Source organism: Mobula hypostoma, unplaced genomic scaffold, assembly GCF_963921235.1.
Source record: "Mobula hypostoma unplaced genomic scaffold, sMobHyp1.1 scaffold_96, whole genome shotgun sequence".
Lineage (NCBI taxonomy): Eukaryota > Metazoa > Chordata > Chondrichthyes > Myliobatiformes > Myliobatidae > Mobula > Mobula hypostoma.
Window position 1 is genome coordinate 203,661 of NW_026948215.1, and position 21,150 is coordinate 224,810.

The 21,150-nt window shown below is 45.8% G+C and overlaps 1 pseudogene; it reads right to left on the reverse strand.

Moving 5' to 3' along the window:
• Positions 1-276: 276 nt before the first annotated feature.
• On the reverse strand, positions 277-17,142 carry LOC134341892 (probable G-protein coupled receptor 139; annotated as a pseudogene).
• Positions 17,143-21,150: the final 4,008 nt, after the last annotated feature.

The window sequence follows — 21,150 nt, forward strand, 5'->3', positions numbered from 1 at the left end:
GGTTGATGGGCGTGAATGGAAGAGATTGACATATTCACAGACCAATGGATGGTCGGCATTCTGGAGTAGTTCTTTGACTGTTTGGGCCGCAGGTGTAGAGGGTCGTGAGGACGATGGTTTGCCGCCAACACCTAACCACCACCCCCCCCCCCCACCCACACACACTGCCCTAATGTCATCGGTCCATGAGACAAACCGCCCGGGATTTATAACTGACGGTGGAATTGATGTGCTGGAGCCCGGAATGGAGAAACTTCGGTCGCCTATGGCTTGTGCTCAGGACGTGACTTTATTAATGAACTGAAGCACCGAGGTGACCGGATATTTCACGGCACTGATCACGTGCTCCCTGAATTTCGACTGTGTGACCGCGTAAATAAAGGTGTTCGTGCAGCAGCTGATATCCCTCAGGAAATTCCCGACGGAGGGAAAGATCAATTCAGAATAATTGGAATCGAATCCTTTTCCTGAAACCAGATAGCATATGACATGTACAGTGTACGTCATCCACAGGAGGATGAAGCTGCCGGAGAGGGTGAAGAGTAAAACCACAGACCTCCTCCTGCTCTCCATCTCCGGGTCACTGCGGTTCTCCCCATTGCTCTGGCCCCTCAGCCCCTTACGGACCCGACTGGCCCTTAAAATGTGTCTGACTGTCAGAGCGTTGAGCAGGAGGATCCCAGCATAAGGTAGTAATGGAGTTATAAATGTATCAAGCCAGTCATATCCTACCCACCCGGGGTCAGTGAAGTAATTGTCCAAGGTAATACAGAACCACTCTGTATTATGGATGATCACCCAGTGTTTCCACGTGAAATACCGCGGAATGTTTTTCAGACAGCACAGTATACCGGTTGTTGTTAGAACCGCAACCGCAGTTTTCCCGGTGCAATATTTCGTTTTCAGCTTCGTGCAGCAAATAATGACAAACCGATCAAAGGTGAAAGTGACCGTGAACCAGACAGAGCAGTCACTGGCTGTGTACATCAGTACATCGACAACCCGGCACACAGGGTTTATATTCACAAAACTCCACGTTAAGTTATGCCCAATGATTTGGATCAAAATGACCTCGGTCACAATGGTCAGTAGATCCGCCGTTGCCATGGCTACCAGGTAGTGAGTGATACAGGTAGAAAGGCCGCACTTTCTCCGGGACAGGATTACAATGGTCACAAAATTCACTGGAGAGAGAGTGAATGTGAGAGTGAGAGCGGAAGAGTGAGAGAAGGAAGAACACATTACCCAGAGCACATTCTCCGGGACGTAACACCGGATCGAGATTCAGCTGAAGATCAGGGGCTAGAATCTTTAAAAGGTGGAAATCAGAGACGGGTAACAGTGTCGCTGACCTGCCTTTTTCAATATGAAGATAAGACGACCTGAGGAATCGTCGGTGAGAAAAACGAGCAGCATGAACAACAATGATCTGTGGTCATCCCGATTCCAGTCGGTGATGGGGCCGGTTTCACTGATTTAACCGTAGCTGACCAGGCCTCTGGAAACTCTGTATCTGGTGGGGCAGATAAAGGATACAGAGGGGACCAACACAGACAAATTGCCGGATGGGGCTGGCACGTCAGGCTGCATCCACGGAATCGGACTAACTCTCGTTTCTAGCCAAGACCGTCTTCAGGCCGCAGCCGTGCTCCAGTTTACGACGTGTCTCAGAGCGAAAGTAGCGACAAGTTAGTAACCAGGGACTGAGTGGCTCCGTCAATGGATTAATTCTGGACACGGGTTCAGGTATCAGACCCAATTATTGCCCAACAGGCAGTAGAATCAGACTGTAAAGTCCCCACAGGGAGACGTGAAGCACGGGACGAGGGTTCAGAAACAGTGTCTTAAGCGGCCAGTGAGTGAGTGGGCCAGTGAAGGCGTGGAGCATTGAGGGTTTGACTGGAGAGGCTTCGACGACTAGAGGCGGAGGACGAGCTTGTTCCAATTTAATTTTTACGATGCCTCCTGAGAAGGTGATGTGTCTCTCATGTGAGATGTGGCAGTCTTGGGGAGCACCCCTCTCCCGCAGAGTCACCTCTGCCAGAAGTGCATGCGGGTGGGTGATCTGGAAGACCGTGTAAGGAATCTGGAGCAGCAGCTGGATGTCCTTCGACTCATACGGGAGAATGAGGCAGTCATAGATGAGAGCTACTGGGAGGTAGTCACACCTAGGCTGCCGGAAGCAGATCGTTGCGTGACAGTCGCGCGGGGGGGGGGGGGGGCACGAAGGTGAGCAGACAGGTAGTGCAGAGCACCCCTGTAGCCATCCCCCTGAATAATAAGTTTACCGTCCTGCATGGGGGACGACCGACCAGGTGTGAGCCACGGTGGCACTGAGTCTGACCCTGTGATGCAGAAGGGTGAGAGGGAGAAGAGGAGAGCTTTTGTCATTGCAGACACTACAGTCAGGGGAGCAAACAGGAGTTTTTGTAGAAGTGAGAAGTACACCCGCATAGTTTGTTGCCTCCCGGGTGCATGGGTCCGGGATGCCTCTCACTGGGTACACGACACCCTGGTACGAGAGGGAAATCAACCAGAAGTCGTGATACATGTTGGCACCAAAGACATAGGCAGGAAGAAGGATTAGGTCCTGAAGTGTGAGTTTTGGGAACTAGACAGAAGGCTGAAGAACAGGACCTCAAGGGTGAAGTTTTCAGGAATGCTGCCAGTGCTACGTGATAGTGATGATAAGAATTGGTGGAGATGGCAGTTGAATGCGTGGCTGAGGAGTTGGTGCAGGGAATAGAGTTTTAGATTTTGGATCATTGGGATCTCTGCTGGGGAAGGTGTGACCTGTACAGATTGGATAGGTTGCACCTGACCTCGAGGGGGAGTAATATACTTGCAGGTCGGTTTGCTGGCATGCTTCGGGAGGGTTTAAACTAATTTGCAAGGTGGATGGGTTCCGGAGATATAGAGCAGTAACAGAAGTGCATCGCGTAAAGCCAGATCTAACATATATGTCACAGTATGTTGACAGACCGACTAGGGGGAATGCCATACTAGAACTAGTATTAGGTTTCTCAGTGGGTGAGAATCTGGGGGACAGTGACTACCTCTCCCTGGCTTTTAGCATTATCATGAAAAAGAATGAAATCAGAGAGAACAGGAAAATGTTTAATCAGGGAAGGGAAAATTATGCGGCTATAAGGCTAGAACTTGCGGGTGTGAATTGGGATGATGTTTTTGCAGTGAAATGTACTATGGACATATGGTCGATGTTTAAGGATCTCTTGCAGGATGTTAGGGATACATTTGTCCCGGTGAGGAAGATAAAGAATGGTAGGGTGGAGGAACCATGGGTGACAAGTGAGGTGGAAAATCTAGTCAGGTGGAAGATGGCAGCATACATGAGGTTTAGGAAGCACGAATAAGAGGTCTATTGAGGAATACAGGGTGAGAAAGGAGCTTAAGAAGGGGCTGAGTAGAGCAAGAAGGGAGCATGAGAAGGCCTTGACGAGTAGGGTAAAGGAAACCCACAAGGCATTCTTCAATGATGTGAAGAACAAAATGATGACAGGAGTGAAGTTAGGACCGATTAGGCATAAAGGTGGGAAGTGCATGTTATCTATATGGATTTTGGTTAGCCATTCGACAAGGTTCCACACGGTAGGCTTATTCAGAAAGTTAGAAGGCATAGGATCCAGGGAAGTTTGGCCAGGTGGATTCAGAATTGGCTTGCCGGGAGAAGGCAGAGGATCTTGGTGGAGGGGGTACATTCGGATTGGAGGGTTGTGACTCGTGGTGTCACACAAGGATCGGTTCTGGGACCTCTACTTTTTGTGATTTTTATTAACGACCTGGATGTGGCGGTAGAAGGGTGGAATGGCAAATTTGCAGACGACACAAAGGTTGCTGGTTCTATGGATATTGTAGAGGATTGTCGCAGATTGCAGAGAGACATTGATAGGATTCAGAAGTGGGCTGAGAAGCGGCATATGGAGTTCAACCCCGAGAAGTATGAGGTGGTACACTTTGGAAGGACAAACTCGAAGGCAGAGTACAAAGTAAATGGCAGGATACTTGGTAGTGTGGAGGAGCAGAGAGATCTGGTGGTACATGTCCACAGTTCCCTGAAAGTTGCCTCACAGGTAGATAGGGTAGTTAAGAAAGCTTATGGGGTGTTAGCTTTCATAAGTCGAGGGACAGAGTTTAAGAGTCGTGAGGTAATGATGCAGCTCTATAAAACCCTGGTTAGACCACTCTTGGAGCACTGTATCCAGTTCTGGTCGCCTCACTATAGGAAGGATTTGGAAGCATTGGAAAGAGTACAAAGGAGATTCACCAGGATGCTGCCTGGTCTGGAGAGTATGCATTATGATCAGAGATTAAGGGAGCTAGGGCTTTACTCTTTGGAGAGAAGGAGGATGAGAAGAGACATGATAGAGGTGCACAAGATAATAAGAGGAATAGATGGAGTGGATAGCCAGCGCCTCTTCACCAGGGCACCACTGCTCAATACAAGAGGACATGGCTTTATGGTAAGGGGTGGGAAGTTCAAGGGGGATACTGGAGGAAGGTTTTTTTTCACTCAGTGAGTTGCTTGTGCGTGGAATGCACTGCCCGAGTCAGTGGTGGAGGTAGGTACACTAGTGAAATTGAAGAGACTACTGGACAGGTATGTGGAGGAATTTAAGTTGGGGGTTGTATGGGAGGCAGGGTTTGAGGGTCGACACAACATTGTGGGCCGAAGGGCCTGTACTGTGCTGTACTATTTTATGTTCTCTGTCAAAAATGTAAAATTTTCGCAGTCACCCTTGCCATAGAGCTCCATGTCCGCATCACTGTGACAAATTTGGAGAGAGTCCCATCAAAAGCCGCGCTGTCTCACCTTCCGGGAGAGCAGCACTTGAACAACTCTGGATATGGTGTCACTAAAAGCGAGAACATCGTCCGAGTCCATTCCATGTCTCAATAGGTCAAAGGAGAGACAGAGATTCAGTTTGGTCTGTTATTAAATATGAAAAATCAGGAATTTGAATAGACAGGATCGGTATCACTGATGGATATTTGTACAACGATCAGAAAATTGGCAGAGTGTAAAATGGTCATAAACAGATTGACAGCGGTTAGCACACAAAAATACCAAACTTGAATTGCTCTGCTCACTCACCAGGAACTCCAATGACGGCGATGATCACGTACAATATTTTCTCCACACTCAGGTACCTGTCCAACATTGTAGACATTTTCTCTGTACAGTGATTTGTGCCCCTGCGCTACAGACGATCTCTCGGAATGGAATGTTGAGGCCGCACATGCCTGAGGCTTTAAATACCCTTCAGCGACTCCAGAGGGAGAGATTTCAACAGATTTTAAAATAGAGTGTTTGAGATTATTTACGCACTGATTGCATCAGTCAATCCCCAGAGTGACAGATTCTAAGTAATTGCGTGAATTAATTTTAGAACATTCGTGAGGCTTAATTTGTCCAAACAAAGGTGACTGAACCTTTGAGGTGACCTACCGATTAAATCTGCTTCCAATGTAAATATGCACTTCAAAAGAAACAATTCCCAGACACAGAATATTGCAGTAAATTAGGCCATTTACGGAGAGCTGCCGGGGCGGATTAGAAAGTGTTGTGTTTTGTGTGTGTGTGTGTGTGTGTGTGTGTGTGTGTGTGTGTGTGTGTGAGTGTTTGCGTGTGGGCCCGTGTGCTTTATTTTATGTGTCTCTGTGACTGTGTCTCTGTGTCAGAGACATACTAGCAGACAGCTGTCGTTTTATTTTTATCTGCAGAACCAGACTTACGCAAACGCATTGCTCAAGGACTCTCTGCATTTGCCCTATCTGCATAACACTCGTCACTCTGTATAACTCAATGAAATGTCCAATCGTGTTTCGAAATTCAAGTCCCAACAAACGTACTGTAAATATTCTTTTCACACATTCAAATTAGTTTCCCTACTATTGCAATTTTCCATTTTTCACGAGGAAGAAAGATTGTCTAACACACAAATATTAAGCAAAAGTTTTAAAATTAGCTCAAGGGTGTTGTCATTCTTATGTCTAATCATACGCTAACATATATTATCCTTTCCTGGAGACTTTCGCCCTGCATTAAAGGTGTGTATGGCCTCCGTCTGTCGTGGTCGACCATCGGTACTGCGCTACTTGTAGTCACTGGACAGTGTCCTCTCCAGGGCGCAAGCCAGAGCAGAGTTGATATGGAGATCCGTCCGTCGCCAATGCAGTGGGATCCGCCTCTCCAGGCTGATGACAGGTCCAAAGGAACGACGAAAGTCGGTACAGTTTGGTGCCAGTAGCGTCGCAGGAGTTGCCGTGCCGGTGCTGGGTACAGCAGCCAGCCGCCTTCGGGACTCCGACTCCGGATTTTTCCTCGGGGTTTACTCCCAAAGCCTTTCCCGTGAGCGGGTATAACCGCAAGGCAGCGGAGGTTTGAAATCGGAGATTTCCCTCTCCTAGCTGAGCTACCATCCGTGGGTAACGAGCCCCATCTGCCCGGAGCAACTGGTTTAAAGGCGCCAGTGTCCCGCCTTTGCCCCTTCTTCTGTCAGTGAGATCAGCTCTGCCGGGCATAAGAACTATGCCCCACGTGAAGGCCAGTATTTGGACTTGGTTTTCAGAGGCTGTTTGAGATACAGGTCATGAAGAACACTTGTTTAGCAGTGGGAGCTCATCCCCGCTACCACCCTTGACTACCGGCTATGACTACTTTGGAGCCATTAATGATAGCCCTCTTAAATTCACACATAGATAATTCAACATTACTGATACTATCATTGCTACACCCGACTTCCAACACATCAGTGTCCTCACTGAGAACCTTATCCCTACATTTTAACGCCTTCACTTAAATGATCCTGTTTATGAATCGCGTCAAATGACCCGGGTAGCACCTCACCCTTCACTGTTTGAGTAACAATCATTTTACCTTCATCAATCAATACTGAAATATCAGTATCATTACGAATCCTACCCTACATTTCCTTTAATCACTCCCCAAACATCTCTAAGTTTAATATCCCTTCCAGAATAAAATCAATATGCCCTCCAGTAAACGCTTTTCTCAATCCTCAACACTCACCTCACCACTGCCTGTAGCCTTTTTATTTTTGAAAAGGTCACTCGGAGGTAGACACTTCTTAACTTGCCTTAACTCTTTATTTCTCTCCCTAACTGATTCTGTGCACTCTACAGTCCACCATAGTGGAGCCTTTCTCCCATGAATGCACTTTTAACTGGAATCACCTTCAATACAGTCGGATGAATAATGTGACATTATTTCATTGCAAAAACTGACATCAAACTCAGTATTCAGCCCTGACCGACGTTCATCACATACAACATTAAACTCCTCCCAATTTGCTTCAACAAAAATAAACATGTCCTCAAAGTGGCCTGTTCTCCGAGATATAAATCTAAACAACAGCTTATAAAGACAGGAAAATGTCACTGTCCAATGTCTCATCACTCATAACGTCCAGCATACTCACGAGAGCCGATATGTTCAAAACTAAAGCTAAATCTCTAGCTGTATCAGAATTACTATGAATATTGAATTTCGTGCTGAGAACAAGGATTCCTGAATACATGTAACATCGGGATGATTTCACAAGTCAGATATGCTCTTTTTTAGAGTATGGACATTGGAAATCAGGATTCTCCGATATTAATCCCATAATGTCGACTGGGATACAGACACCGCACGCATTAGAGCTTCGTTTAGTTGCCCACATAACATCAGTTATACCGAGATACTTTTCTGTAGGTTTCGAAAGACTTTCAATTTCCACAGTCTGATGTGACGACTGAGCAGCACAGTTCATCACATCCTTTGTAAACATCACAAACTTCATTTTATCCTGCTGTAAAGTATCGTTAGTAAGAGAACTGTCATGCCGACTTATATCCATTGATCTCACAGTCTCCTATCTGACTGGGAACACTGTATCAACGTTTGGTTTAACTGTGTACAGAATCACTCTCCCTGAGTGACGTTCATATGAACTAATCATCGTATTTTTGACGACAGACATCTCAGGTAGTGACAACAGGGTACAAAAGTGGATCTGAGCTCCGATAGACCCGGGTGAAAATCTGCCCCAATCTCAGCCCATCCACTTCTGCTCCCTCGCCATTGTGGAGTTCAGCGATTTTCTGCAGTCGGTGGTCGCCAGCCCGCGGTTAATCTATTCCGGCGATGTTTGTGGTGGTTAAGGAACTGTTTTGAGGCGCGAACGAAGAGCAAAGACATTATGACTACAACTCCCAGAAGGCTACGCGCCTCCCCACCCCACAACCCCAGTTCAACAGCCGCTGCTGTTTGAGCGCGATGCTTGACGGAAGTTGTAGTTCCGATGCAAAATGTGCGACCATCTTGTGCCGTGCTGGACAGGAGTTGCAGTGCATTTAGAATCGTGTTGTCAAGTTCCTGAAAAATGAACAACCTGTGTCATTTGTCGTATTTTGCTTAATCACGTGGTCAGCTTTTAAATATTTAATTATCAGGGAAAGTACTGGTTGCCCACTCTGTCTGTGCCTCTCATATCCCCACAAATTCTATCAGGCGCCCCGAGACCTCTGTCACTCTAGAGAAAATCCAAAGGCTGTCCAATTTCTCGTTATCCAGGCAGCATCCTTGTAAACCTCATCTACTCACCGTCCAACACCTCCACATCCTCTTAAACGCAACACTTCATGTCCGGTCAAACTAGAGATTTATAAAAGTGCAGCATAGCTACCTGACACTCGAACTCAGTTCCTCGACTACTAGTGACCGCTCTCTATCATCCTGTGCAGCTACTTTCAGTAAGTTATGAACTCATATCCGAGGTTCCATCTGTAGATCAACGCTGTGCAACACACAGACTAATCTCGCAAGACGTCACGATACTGGTTAATCTCTTCCGGAGACTTCCAGCACAAAATATTCCTTGTATATGCTGAACTGAATGCAGTACTTCAAGTGACTATTCAGGACAGGCAGCATCTATTGAAAGGAAGACAGTGCACGGTTTGGAGTGGACGTTTTAGACGAGACTCTTCCATTTCAGCATTGGCAATGGCCCTTCGGTCCACCCCTTCCCTGTCGACCAGGTGCCCGCCAAAATAGTGCCACTCGCCTGCGATTCTCCCGCCTCCTCTCGGGCAAGAATTTGCTTGAATCTACATCTCAGTCACGTGGGCACAGAGCGGAAGGTCCTTTGCCCTACTGTAAGTGCTTATGATGAACCATTTCCTCTCCTGAACGTATCCACTAATGAGATAGTGTTTGGTCTCTTAAAGAGCAGTAAGGCGGCTCATTCCCAGCAGCCTGGCGGGACACATCGCAGATTATTGAGAGAGGCAAGAGAAGAGAGAACTGACGACTTGACCGGTATATTTGTGTTATCTCCAGCCACGCACAAGATCACAGAAAAGTGACGATAAATGATATTCTATTATTTAGGAAAGGGCATAGATAATCCTGGCAAATATAGACACACGTCAGAGGTAGGAAAATTACTGCAGACGACTCTTTGGGATAGGATGTTGATGTATTGATCACCACACATATAAACAGAACGCCTGGCTCTTCCAAACTGTGGCGACCTGTTTTCCGTCCTAGCCCTATTGACCCGCAGCAGGACTATAGCCTATCATACCCCTCCCATCCATGTATCTGTCCAAGTGTCTCCTGTATATTGCAATTTAACCTGCATTCACCACTTCCTCTGGCAACTCATTCAACATTCACACTGCCAACTGAATGACAAAGTTCCCTCTGATTGTCCACTTAAACATTTCACTTTTTACCCTTAAAACATGGCCTCTTGTTCTAATTTCACCCATCCTGAGGGGGAGAAACCTCAGTTTGGGTGAGCCTAAAGGTATTGAATCTTTTTTTCTAACCGCGGTCCTCAAATCTTGAAAATTATTAATTTTCACTTCTTGATATCGTCCACGTAGGCAGGTGACCCAGGCTGCACGCATTACTCCAAAATTGTCCACACTGACGTCCGCTGCAACTTCAACATAACATTCCAATTCGTGTATGTTGTACTTTGCTTCATGTTGACCAATGTGGTAAAAGTTTTCTTTATACCCCTATCGTCTAATTATGGAACTTTAGACCCAGATCCCTCTTTTCTCTGCAGAACACAATTCCCTGTCATTCCCAGTGTAAGACCTACCCTGATCCTGCCTGGCAAAGTGCAACACCTCACAACTGTCTGCATGACACTCCATCCGCAAAATGTCCAACCCATTTATCCAGCTGCTCCACTCATACCCCATGTTTTAATAACTACTTAGCTATCCAATCACGTTCTGAATCTTGGTGTCATCTGTGAACCCAGTTTGAAATACTGCCATTGAAATACAAATACTTATGTATCCTGTCCATTAGAATGTTTTCCAATAAGTTATCAACGACTGATCTCAGGCTCACCTGCCTCGAATTCCCCGGCTTATCGTCAGAGACTTTTCTTTTAATATGGAAGCTAACACCTCGCACCTCACCCGTGGCTCAGATATCTTCGATACTTCTGGCAAGGCGCCCGCAATGTCTGAATTGACCTCCCGCATGGGTCGAGGGGATATCTGTTTGAAAACGGATATTTATTCATCCAAATTTAGAGTATAGGACCATAAGATATAGAAGCAGAATTTGGACTTTTGCCCCGTCAACTCTCCTCCGATATTTCATCATGGCTGATACATTTACGCTATCTCCCTCATCTCCATCCTTCTCTCTGTATCGCTTCAGGCCCTGACTAATCAAGAATCTTTCAGCCTTTGCCTTAAATTTTAATAATGACCTGGCCTCCACTGCTGTTTGTGAGGCCTCTCCATTGCTTTAGAAAGTCTCAAAATTACCTTCTTGCTTTTTTAATGTTCTTGTCTCCTTGAAATGAATGCTAACATCGAATTTGTCTTGCTCACCAGACATGAATTGCAACCTTTCATGAATCCTGCACAAGGACTCACAAGTCCCTTTACGCATCAATGTTTGTATTGATCTACATTTAGAAATCACTCAACGAAGGTGCATGACCAACATCCTAAAATGGGAGGGTGAGCAGCCAGAAGTCTTGGGACATGCTGGACCCAACAACCAAGGTACAAAAAGGCAGGAGAACCTGAAAAAGGGATACGACTAGTTAGGAAAGAGCTACGAACCATGTCCTCAAGAATAGTAATCTAGGAATTGCTCCCTATACCTCGCGACAGTGAATATTGGAATACAATGAGTTGGCAGACAATTGCGTAGCTAATGAATTGAAGCGGGGGAAGAGATTTTGATTTCTGGATCATTGGGACCTCTTTTTGTGCAGGTGTGACCTGAACAAAAAAGAACGAGTAACACAAGAATCCCAGTGGGACCAATATTCTTGTGGTGAGGATTACTAGAATTGCGGGGAGTGGTTGAAACTAATACGGCAGGGGGATGTGAACCAGTATGACAAAGTTAAGGATGACTCTGTAGGATTACAAGTAGATGATGGATGTAACATCAATGCAAGCAAGGACATGCCAACAATTAGGTACAAATGCAGGCAGGTCAAAGAGTTAAATTGTACACCAAAGGCAGAATTCGAAAGGGCGTGGAATACAGGAGTGAAGGCGCGTTATATTTAGGATAAGGTGGACGAAATCATGTTCCAATTAGAGACTGGTTGATATGACGTTGTGGGCATCACTGAGTCATGGCTGAATGAAGGCTATAGTTGGGGCTCAACATTAAGGGATATGCTTTGTACAGCAAGCAGAGACCGGACGACTTTAGCAGTGGTATTTCTCTGGTGGTAAGAGATTGAATTACATTTTTCGAAGTGGGTGACATTGGGCAGAACATTTAATATCTGTGTGGATGGAGTTAAGGAACTGCAAGAGTGAAAAAAAAAACAACAACAACATTATGGGAATCATATATAGGTCTCCAGATAATAGCTAAGATGTGAGGTCGAGATTGCAAAGGGAGCTGAGAATGTCGCGAAATGAGGGTAATGTCAGAAATGTAAAGGAAGCTTCGACATGGAAGGGGATTGTCAAAATCAGGTTGGTGTCGAATCGCAAGACAGCGAATTTATTGAATGCCTACGAAATTCTTTTTTAGGGCAGCGTGAGCGTACTCGAGGAAAGGTTATCTTTTGTTAGGTGTTGCATAATAACCAAGATCTTATCAGGGAGCTGAATGAGACGGCACACTTAGCAGGCAGGAATCATAATATGACTGAAATGATACTGCAATTTGAGAGGGAGAAGCATAACTCACATTGTATCTGTTTCGAAACGAAATAAAGGGAATTACAAAGGCATAAGAGAGGAGCTTGTCTAGATGGATTACACAGGGGATACTGGCGGGAATGACGGGAGAGAGATGACAGAACTGCCTGGGAATAGTTCTCAAGGTGCACGATAGACGTGCCCCACAGAGAAAAGACTTCCCAAATGGTAAGTGTAAGCAACCGTGGCTGATATAGGAGGTGAAGGATTACATAATAGCTAAAGAAATGGTAGAAAGGCAGGTGAGTAAGGAGGAATTTGGGTGAATGGAAAGCTTTTAAATTCCAACAAAAGGCAAATACAAAGCAATAAGAAGGGAAAATATGAAATATAATGGCAGACAAGCCGATAATATGAAGCAGGATAGCAAAATTATTTTTCAGTATTATAGATAAAAGGGAGGTAAGAGTTGATAATGGGTCACTAGAAAATGATGCTGGCGTGATACTAATGGGGGACATAAAAATGTCAGATGAACATCTGATCAAAAAAGGTAGTAGGGATAGTCCGGGTAATTATAGCCTTACATCTGCGGTGGAGAAGTTGTTAGAAAGGATTCTTAGATTTAGGATCCATGGGCATTTGGAGAATCATGGCCTGATCAGGGACAGTCAGCATGGCTTTTTGAAGGGCAGATCTTGTCCAACAAACCTGATAGAGTTCTCTGAGGAGGTGACCAGGCATATAGATGAGGGTAGTGCAGTGAATGTGATCTACATGGATTTTGGTAAGGCGTTTGACAGGGTTCCACACGGTAAGATTATTCAGAACGTCGGAAGGCATGGGATCCAGGGAAGTTTGGCCAGGTGTATTCAGAATTGGCTTGCCTGAAGGAAGCAAAGGGTCGTGGTGGAGGGAGTACATTCGGATTGGAGGGCTGTGACTAGTCGTGTCTCAAAAGGAGCAGTTCTGGGATCTCTACTTTTCGTGATTTTTATTAACGACCTGGATGTGGGGTAGAAGGGTGGGTTGGCAAGTTTGCAGACGACACAAAGGTTGGTGGTGTTGTGGATAGAGTAGAGGATTGTCGAGGATTGTAGAGAGACTTTGATAGGATGCAGAAGTGTGCTGAGAAGTGGCAGATGGAGTTCAAACAGGAGAAGCGTGAGGTGGTACACTTTGGAAGGACAAACTCCAAGGCAGAGTACAAAATAAATGGCAGGATACTTGGTAGTTTGAAGGAACAAAGGGATCTGAGTGATAAGGTAGATAGGGTAGTGAAGAAAGCTTATGAAGTGTTGGCTTTTATAAGTCGAGGGATAGAGTTTAAGAGTCGCGAGGTAATGATGCAGTTCTATAAAGTTCTGGTTAGGCCACACTTGGAGCACTGTGTGCAGTTCTGTTCGCCTTACTATAGGAAGGATGTGGAAGCGTTAGAAACGGTACATAGGAGATTCAACAGAATGCTGCCTGGTCTGGAGAGTTTGCATTAATGTCAGAGATTAAGGGAGCTAGGGCTTTCCTCTTTGGAGAGAAGGAGGATGAGGGGAGAAGTGATAGAGGTGTACAAAATATTAAGAGGAATATATAGCGTGGACAGCCAGCACCAGTGCTCAATTCAAGAGGCCATGGCTTTAAATTAAGCAGTGGGAAGTTTAAGGGTGATATTAGAGGATGTTTTCTTTTAACTCAGAGAATGGTTGGTGCGTGGAATGCACTGACTGAGTCAGTGGTGGAGGCAGATACACTAGTGAAATTTAAGAAACTACTAGACAGGTAGATGGAGGAATTTAAGGTGGGGTGGTGTATGTTAGGCAGGATTTGAGGGTCGGCACAATATTGTGGGCCGAAGGGCCTGTGCTGTGCTGCACTATTCTATGTTCTAACATAGCGAGTGCCTTGCATCAGACTTCAGTGTGGAAAGGTCGAACAGTGTGCCAGAGGCTCGTCAGTGTCAGTAGGCAGTAGAGAGCGACTTTGCTATTACAAAGGAAAATGTGCAAGGTAAGCTCAAAGTTCTGAAGGTGGATGTCACCTGGACCAGACAGAAAACATCCTGCAGTCCTGAGAGTGGATGCTGAAGAGATAACGGCTGCATTTGTCCCGATCTTTCAGGAATTACTTGCTCCTCCATGGTCCCGGAGTATTGGAAACTTTCAAATGCCACACCACTTTTTAAGATGGGAGGTAGTCAAAAGAAAGGAAATTATAGATTAGTTAGCCTATCTTCAGTGTTTGGTAAAGTTATGGCGTCCATTATTAAGGATGAGGTTTCTGGGTACTTGGAGATTAATGATTAAATAAGTCAAAGTCAGCATGAATTCTGTCAAGGGAAATCTTGTCTGATTTTTTTTAGTTATTCGAGGAATTTAAGATGGGTGTTGTATGTGAGGCAGGGTTTGAGGGTCGGCACAATATTGTGGGCCGAAGGGCTTGTGCTGTGCTGCTCTATTCTATGTTCTAACATAGCGAGTGCCTTGCATCAGACTTCCGTGTGGAAAGCTCGAGCAGTGTGCCAGAGACTCGTGAGTGTCAGTAGGCAGTAGAGAGCGACTTTGCTATTACAAAGGAAAATGTGCAAGGTAAGCTCAAAGTTCTGAAGGTGGATGTCCCCTGGACCAGATAGAAAACATCCTGCAGTCCTGAGAGTGGATGCTGAAGAGATAACGGCTGCAGTTGTCCCGATCTTTCAGGAATTACTTGCTCCTCCATGGTCCGGGAGTATTGGAAACTTTCAAATGCCACACCACTTATTAAGATGGGAGGTAGTCAAAAGAAAGGAAATTATAGGTTAGTTAGCCTATCTTCAGTGGTTGGTAAAGTTTTGGCGTCTATTATTATTAAGGATGAGGTTTCTGGGTACTTGGAGATTAATGATTAAATAAGTCAAAGTCAGCATGGATTCTGCCAAGGGAAATCTTGCCCGATATTTTTAGAGTTATTCGAGGAAATACCAAACAGCGTGGACAAAGGACAGGCATTTGACATCATTTATATGGATATTCAGAAGGCTTCTGAAAAGGTGCCACACATGCACTCGGAAACAAATACAAAAACCTTCTATAGTTGTACGGTGGATAGCATTCTGACAGGCTGCATCACTGTCTGGTATGGAAAGGGCTACTGCACAGGATCGAAGGAAGCTGCAGAAGGTTGTAAATCTAGTCAGCTCCAACTTGGGCACTAGCCTACAAACTCGTCAGGACTTCTTTTAAGAGCGGTGTCTCAGAAAGGTAGCGTCCATTATTAAGGATCTCCAGAACCCAGGGCATGCCTTTCTTCACTGTCACCATCAGGTAGGAGAAACAGAAGCCTGAAGGCAGACACTCAACGATTCAGGAACAGCTTCTTCCCTTCTGCCATCCGATTCCTAAATGGACATTGAAGCTTTGGACACTACCTCACTTTTTTAAAGTAGGAGCATGGTAAGTTGTCGGGGGATTGATTTAAAGAGCTGCCATGTAATGTTGCAAATGTAGAAACACTGATCGCACACATTTGGAGAGTTGGGTTTAGTTCCGTACGTCACTTATAGGAAGGAGGTGGCAGCTTTTGAGGAAACACACCAGAATGCTTCCCGGATTACACTGTAATTCTTATGAAGTTAGGTTGAGTTAGTTATGCCTTTTCCTCTTCATTCCAACTGAAAACGGTTCAGAAATGGAATGAAGCAGAGCTCCAGTGGTTAGCAATAGACGTCTACGCAGAGATGAAATGGCTGCTGTCAGATGCCGAATTTGAAGGTGTGGAGGAACGTTTAGGGGTCTGACAAATACCTTCCTTTTCTATATGGAGTGGTGAGTGAGTGGTAGTCGTTGACAAGGTGTTGGTAGTGGCAGATATATTAGTGACATTTGAGAAACTCTTACATAGGCACTTTGCTTGGTGGAAAATAGATGGCTATGTAGGGGGAATCGTAGTCTGACCGAGTAAGTCGAAGTGTCGATAAAACATCTTAGGCGAAGGCCCTGTACTTATTCAATTTTCTCTGCTCTGTTCTATGTAAACAATATATCAGCAAGGTTTCATTTGAAGAGATATTTGCAGAACATGGAGTTTCACAACACGTTGGGTGAAGTGGCAATTTTATATGAGACGATGGACAGGGTCCACATCTGAAGAACACTTACTATGAAGTATTAGATGTTTAATAATATATAGTTTGTTGAGAGTGAATGCATTGACAATCGAATACAGATTGTACCCAAGGGTGTCGGTTCAGTTTGTGAGGAATATTTCACAGGGAGAGCATTAGGAAGCCATCGAGAAACCTCCCAATTGCAATGGGTCTTTTAACTAGGAGTCCATGATGCCCACAATTTCATATCTGCCACCTCTGAGTGCACTACAAGATCGTACAAGTCTTTTGCAATCTGCGTGCATCACCTTTAGCTTTGTATTTATCACCCTTTTCTATTTTATCCCGCTGTTGCTCTGCAACTCGACGCACTCACTGCAATTTTGCCCTGTCATTTGCCCGTGTTTCCTCACAGTCTCACTACAGCCTGCCACTGCTTGTGACCCAACTGCCATATCCACTGCCTTATCACGGAGTTTCCGATTTTCCTGTCAAATCAGATTAATTCCTCCCTTTTAACAATGGAGGGAGGCAAAATGCGAAAATTCTAGGCTTGTTAGCCTGACATCAGTAGTTGGGAAGGTGTTGGATTGCATTATTAATGGGGATCTTTCGGTGTACTTGGAATCACATTATAAAACATGCCACAAACAGCATGGTTTCCATAAGGGGAAGTTTAGCCTGACAAACCTGTTAGATTTTTTTGAGGAAATCAGGTGTAGGATAGACGGTGGATAGTCCATAGTTGTTTTCTTGCATTTTCGGAAGTCCCTTCAGCTGGTGCTGTACATGAGGCTGTTTTACGAGATAGGATTCCCTGGCATTACCGCAGCGTTCCCGACAGCATGAACACCCACCCGGTACAGCAGCGCCTCTAATTCATTTGTCATTTCGTATCCACTTACCCTTGCTTTCCAGCAACGAGCGAACTTCCTGCATTGCGCCTTTGTCTGTGGGAAACTATCGAGAAAATTACATCCCCGTCATTACGAGCCCGGCTTGCCAACCCGAGGCCAAGTACGTTACAGACACCATCAGCCCAGACAGAAAGCGCAAGTTCGATCACCACTTCGGGCAACTAAAGAAACAAGCTGTAGCAGAGAATAAAATGAAATACGAGCTCAAAGAAAGCCAGAATATCAATGAAGATTTCAAAAGCTTTTCTGGATTCAGAATCGATAAGAGAGAGGCGAAAGCGGACCGTAGATTATTCTAAGTGATGCTGGAGAAATAGTAATGGGGAGAAGCAGTAGATATAGTGAATATGGATTTCAGCAAGACATTTGGCAAGGTACCCCATGCACGGCGAATTGAGATAGTACGGATCGAGGGATCCGAGGTACATTGCTCTGTGGATCCAGTCTGGCTTGCACACTGAAGACAAAGCGTGGTTGTAAACGGGTTATATTCTACATGGAAGTCGGTGACCAGTGATATGTCTTAGGGATCTGCTCTGGGTCCCCTACACCTCGTGACTTTTGTAAATAGCCTGGATGAAGAAGTGGAGGGATGGGTTCGTGAATTTGCTAATGAAACAGAGTTTGGGGTGTGGTGGAAAGTTTGGAAGGCTGTCAAATGTTAAATCGGAGCATTGGTAGGATGCAAAACTGAGCTGAGAAATGGCAGATGGGGTTTAACCCAGATAGGTATAACGTAGTTCATTTTGGTCGGTCAAATATAATGGCAGAGTATAGTTTAATGGCAAGACTCTTGGCAGTGTGGAGGACAAGAGGGATTTGTGGGTCCGAGTCAAAACTGTTGTGAAGGCTGATTGCCATTCAGAAAACACACGGCGCATTGGCCTTCATCAATCGTGGGGTTGAGCTGAGGAGCTGAGAGGTCATGTTGCACGTACTGGTCACACCTCACTTGGAGTACTGTGCTCAGTTCTGGTTGCCTCACTATAGGAAGAATCTGGAAACCATAGAAAGTGTGCAGAGGAGATTTACAAGGATGTTGCCTGGATTGGGGAGCATGCCTTATGAGAATAGGGTCAGTGAACTCGGCCTTTTCTCCTTGGAGCGACGGAGGATGAGAGGTGACCTGATAGACGTAAGAACATAATGAGAAGCATTGATTGTGTGGATAGTCAGAGGCTTTTTTCCCAGGGCTGGAATGGCTAGTACGAGAGGGCATAGGTTTAAGATGCTTGGAAGTAGGTACAGAGGAAATGTCAGGGGTAAAATCTTTACGCAGGGAGTGTCGAGTGCGTGTAATGGGCTGCCGACGACGGTGGTGATGCAGATACGATAGGTTCTTTTAAGAGACTACTCAGAGAAACAGAGAGCTATGGGTAACCCGAGGTAATTTCTAAGATAAGGACATATTCGGCACAGCTTTGTGGGCCGAAACACCTATACTGTGCAATAGTTTTTTTCTCTCTCTATGTTTCTAAGCTACATGGCGGAGGAAGTAAGTAGGATCGCCGTGTCAGTTTTCAAACGTGAAGAAACCTGGATTCTGCTCCACATTCAAGAGATTCAGTGGGCACGGGTGAGGGCCGATGTCAGTAAGTAAGAAGACGTTGTTGGGGATGCCGAAACTCCCCAACGGGAGTAAATCACCTGGACCAACTTGCTACTCTCCAGAGTTCTGAGGTAGGAGAGGAATAGCAGTGAGCTTTTCAGAAACACTGGAGTCATGAAGACTCCTAAGGGATTGGAAATTGGTAAATGTGATCCCTTGCCTAAGAAGCTGGGGAACTAATGAGCATTTAACCTGACCGACGTGACTGATAACATGTTTGAGTCATTATTCAGGGTAAAATTCTGTTGTCAGGAAAGAGCAGAGGACGGAACCCAATGCACTGTCACCATACAGGGGTTGGACATTGTCTACTAGAACCTACGGCAGCCGTTCACAACGGTCCTTCCTATTGTAGGAGCAGCCTGAAGAGATTGGCTTCTGTCTGTCACCTCGTCGTCAGTAAGAGAACCGCCAACATTCACTGTAGCCCCTCTGGTTCTTTTGTCGCCCGGCTCACAGTCACAGTGATCTACGACTGTCTACCCTTCCGCCGTCTCACCAAGGTGATCTGACACCCCGTTCGGGATAGTGGAGAAGATAATGAACTCGGGACTCCGTATGCACAAGTTACCTGCCACAGTTGCCCCCCATCTCACTCAGACCTAATTCATGAACCTTTCTAGAGGTTTTCAGTGTCACCAGCGGGACGCCAGCCTGCCTTCCGTCTGCGCGCGTTGCAGCTTGTAGGACTCAGAGTCAATTTCAACACTTCCAACAAACCGTTTTCTTCTATTTCAGCCAGCATCGGACAGAGTCCGGTAGAGTTCCCTTGAATACAACTTCTTTCTCCCTACATGCCCTGCTGGACGAGCTGGATATTCACAACACCGCTCATCTACTGTCGGGTCTTTGCCACAGTCTGAACTGCATTTCTCATCTTTCCTGCAACTCCGGTATCTCCCCGTATACCTGCTCTCGTTAAGCCATCACGCGGATCCTCGTTCTGCAGGACTGCCCTTTTATCCTATCACCCCGTCCAGTCCCACTGTCACTTACTGGCTGCAGGAACGTTTCATCAGGTCAGTTAGGAATTGGATTCGACTGAAGAACGTGAAGAAAATAAAGTATCAGAGGGCCTGTATGGAAAGAGCGATGCTTAGCGGCACGGGAAGTGTCACCAATAGGGGACAGAGAGTGGGAGATCAGACATGGATTAGATCTCCGTGAGTTATTAAACAGGGCGAAAGGATGAGCATATGAACTGGGCTGAAGATTTGGCTTTGGATGGTCACGTGAGATCTTTGCAGTGCACTATGCCGATTCAGGCTGACAACAGAAGTCCAGGACGAACAGGATTTAGACATAAAGGATAAGCGAGAGTTTAGAATGCATCAATTGGAAATTATGCTGGAGAGGTTGGAATGAGGACCACCGAATTGGCGAATGAGTGCATGCATCTTCAATGTGAAGGACAACTTGATAAAAATTCAAGCCGAGTGTGCCTGTCAGACTACCAAGTCACCTCCATTTTGGAAAACAGCTCGGAGAGAAGGCCCTGCATCCCATTTTATACTGATGGTACCAGAGAACCAACTTTACCCCAAGGTGTGTCATCTACCACATGCAAAGAGTCACAAAGAAGATGTAATTATTGAAGGGAACATTCTGCTTCATGAGCGTTTGAAATCATTTGCCTGGCTTAGGATATCCCTACGAAGCTTCCCGGCGAACATATCCACACTTGGGAAACGAGCTATAAATACCCGAAAGATGCAAATACCGTCGAAATGGGAACAGGGGAGTTCCGATACACCACTCCTCCTCTCCTGACCCTGCTCTGCCATTCCATCACGTGAGATCCCCTTCCGGTTCCAATCACTGGAACCCCACCCTCGAGATCAGCGACACATTCCCCTGCAGTCCCTACACCTCCTCCCTCATCAGCATCCGAAACGGGCGTTGAACAATATATGCTCATAAACCACCAAACCTCTCATTCACCCAGGTTTCCAGCATTCACTCCTCCTGGTGTGGCATCAGATTCAGATTCAGATCAATCGACTTATCATCCGCTGACTCCCTTTTGCCAATCCTGACTCATGTTTCCGCAAAGAATTCCAATCTACTTGTCAGGCATGATTTCTCCTGAGAGGACGCAATCTGAGTTCACCCTATTTCATTGTGTGCCATTCAGTACCCCCAAAACTGGTCCTTGATAGCTGATACCAAATGCGTACTGATGTGCAGAATTTCCCAACCTCATGGAAAACATTACTCCGTGCTGATAGATCTCCGGACCTCAACATCCCACAGCTGGGCCGCTGCCAGTTCTTCCTCCCGCACTCGAACTCGTAACCGGCTTCGATAGCTGAGACGCTGATAAAGAAGTAATCATCGACGCGTACAGCAGGGCTGGATATTCTCACTTCTCA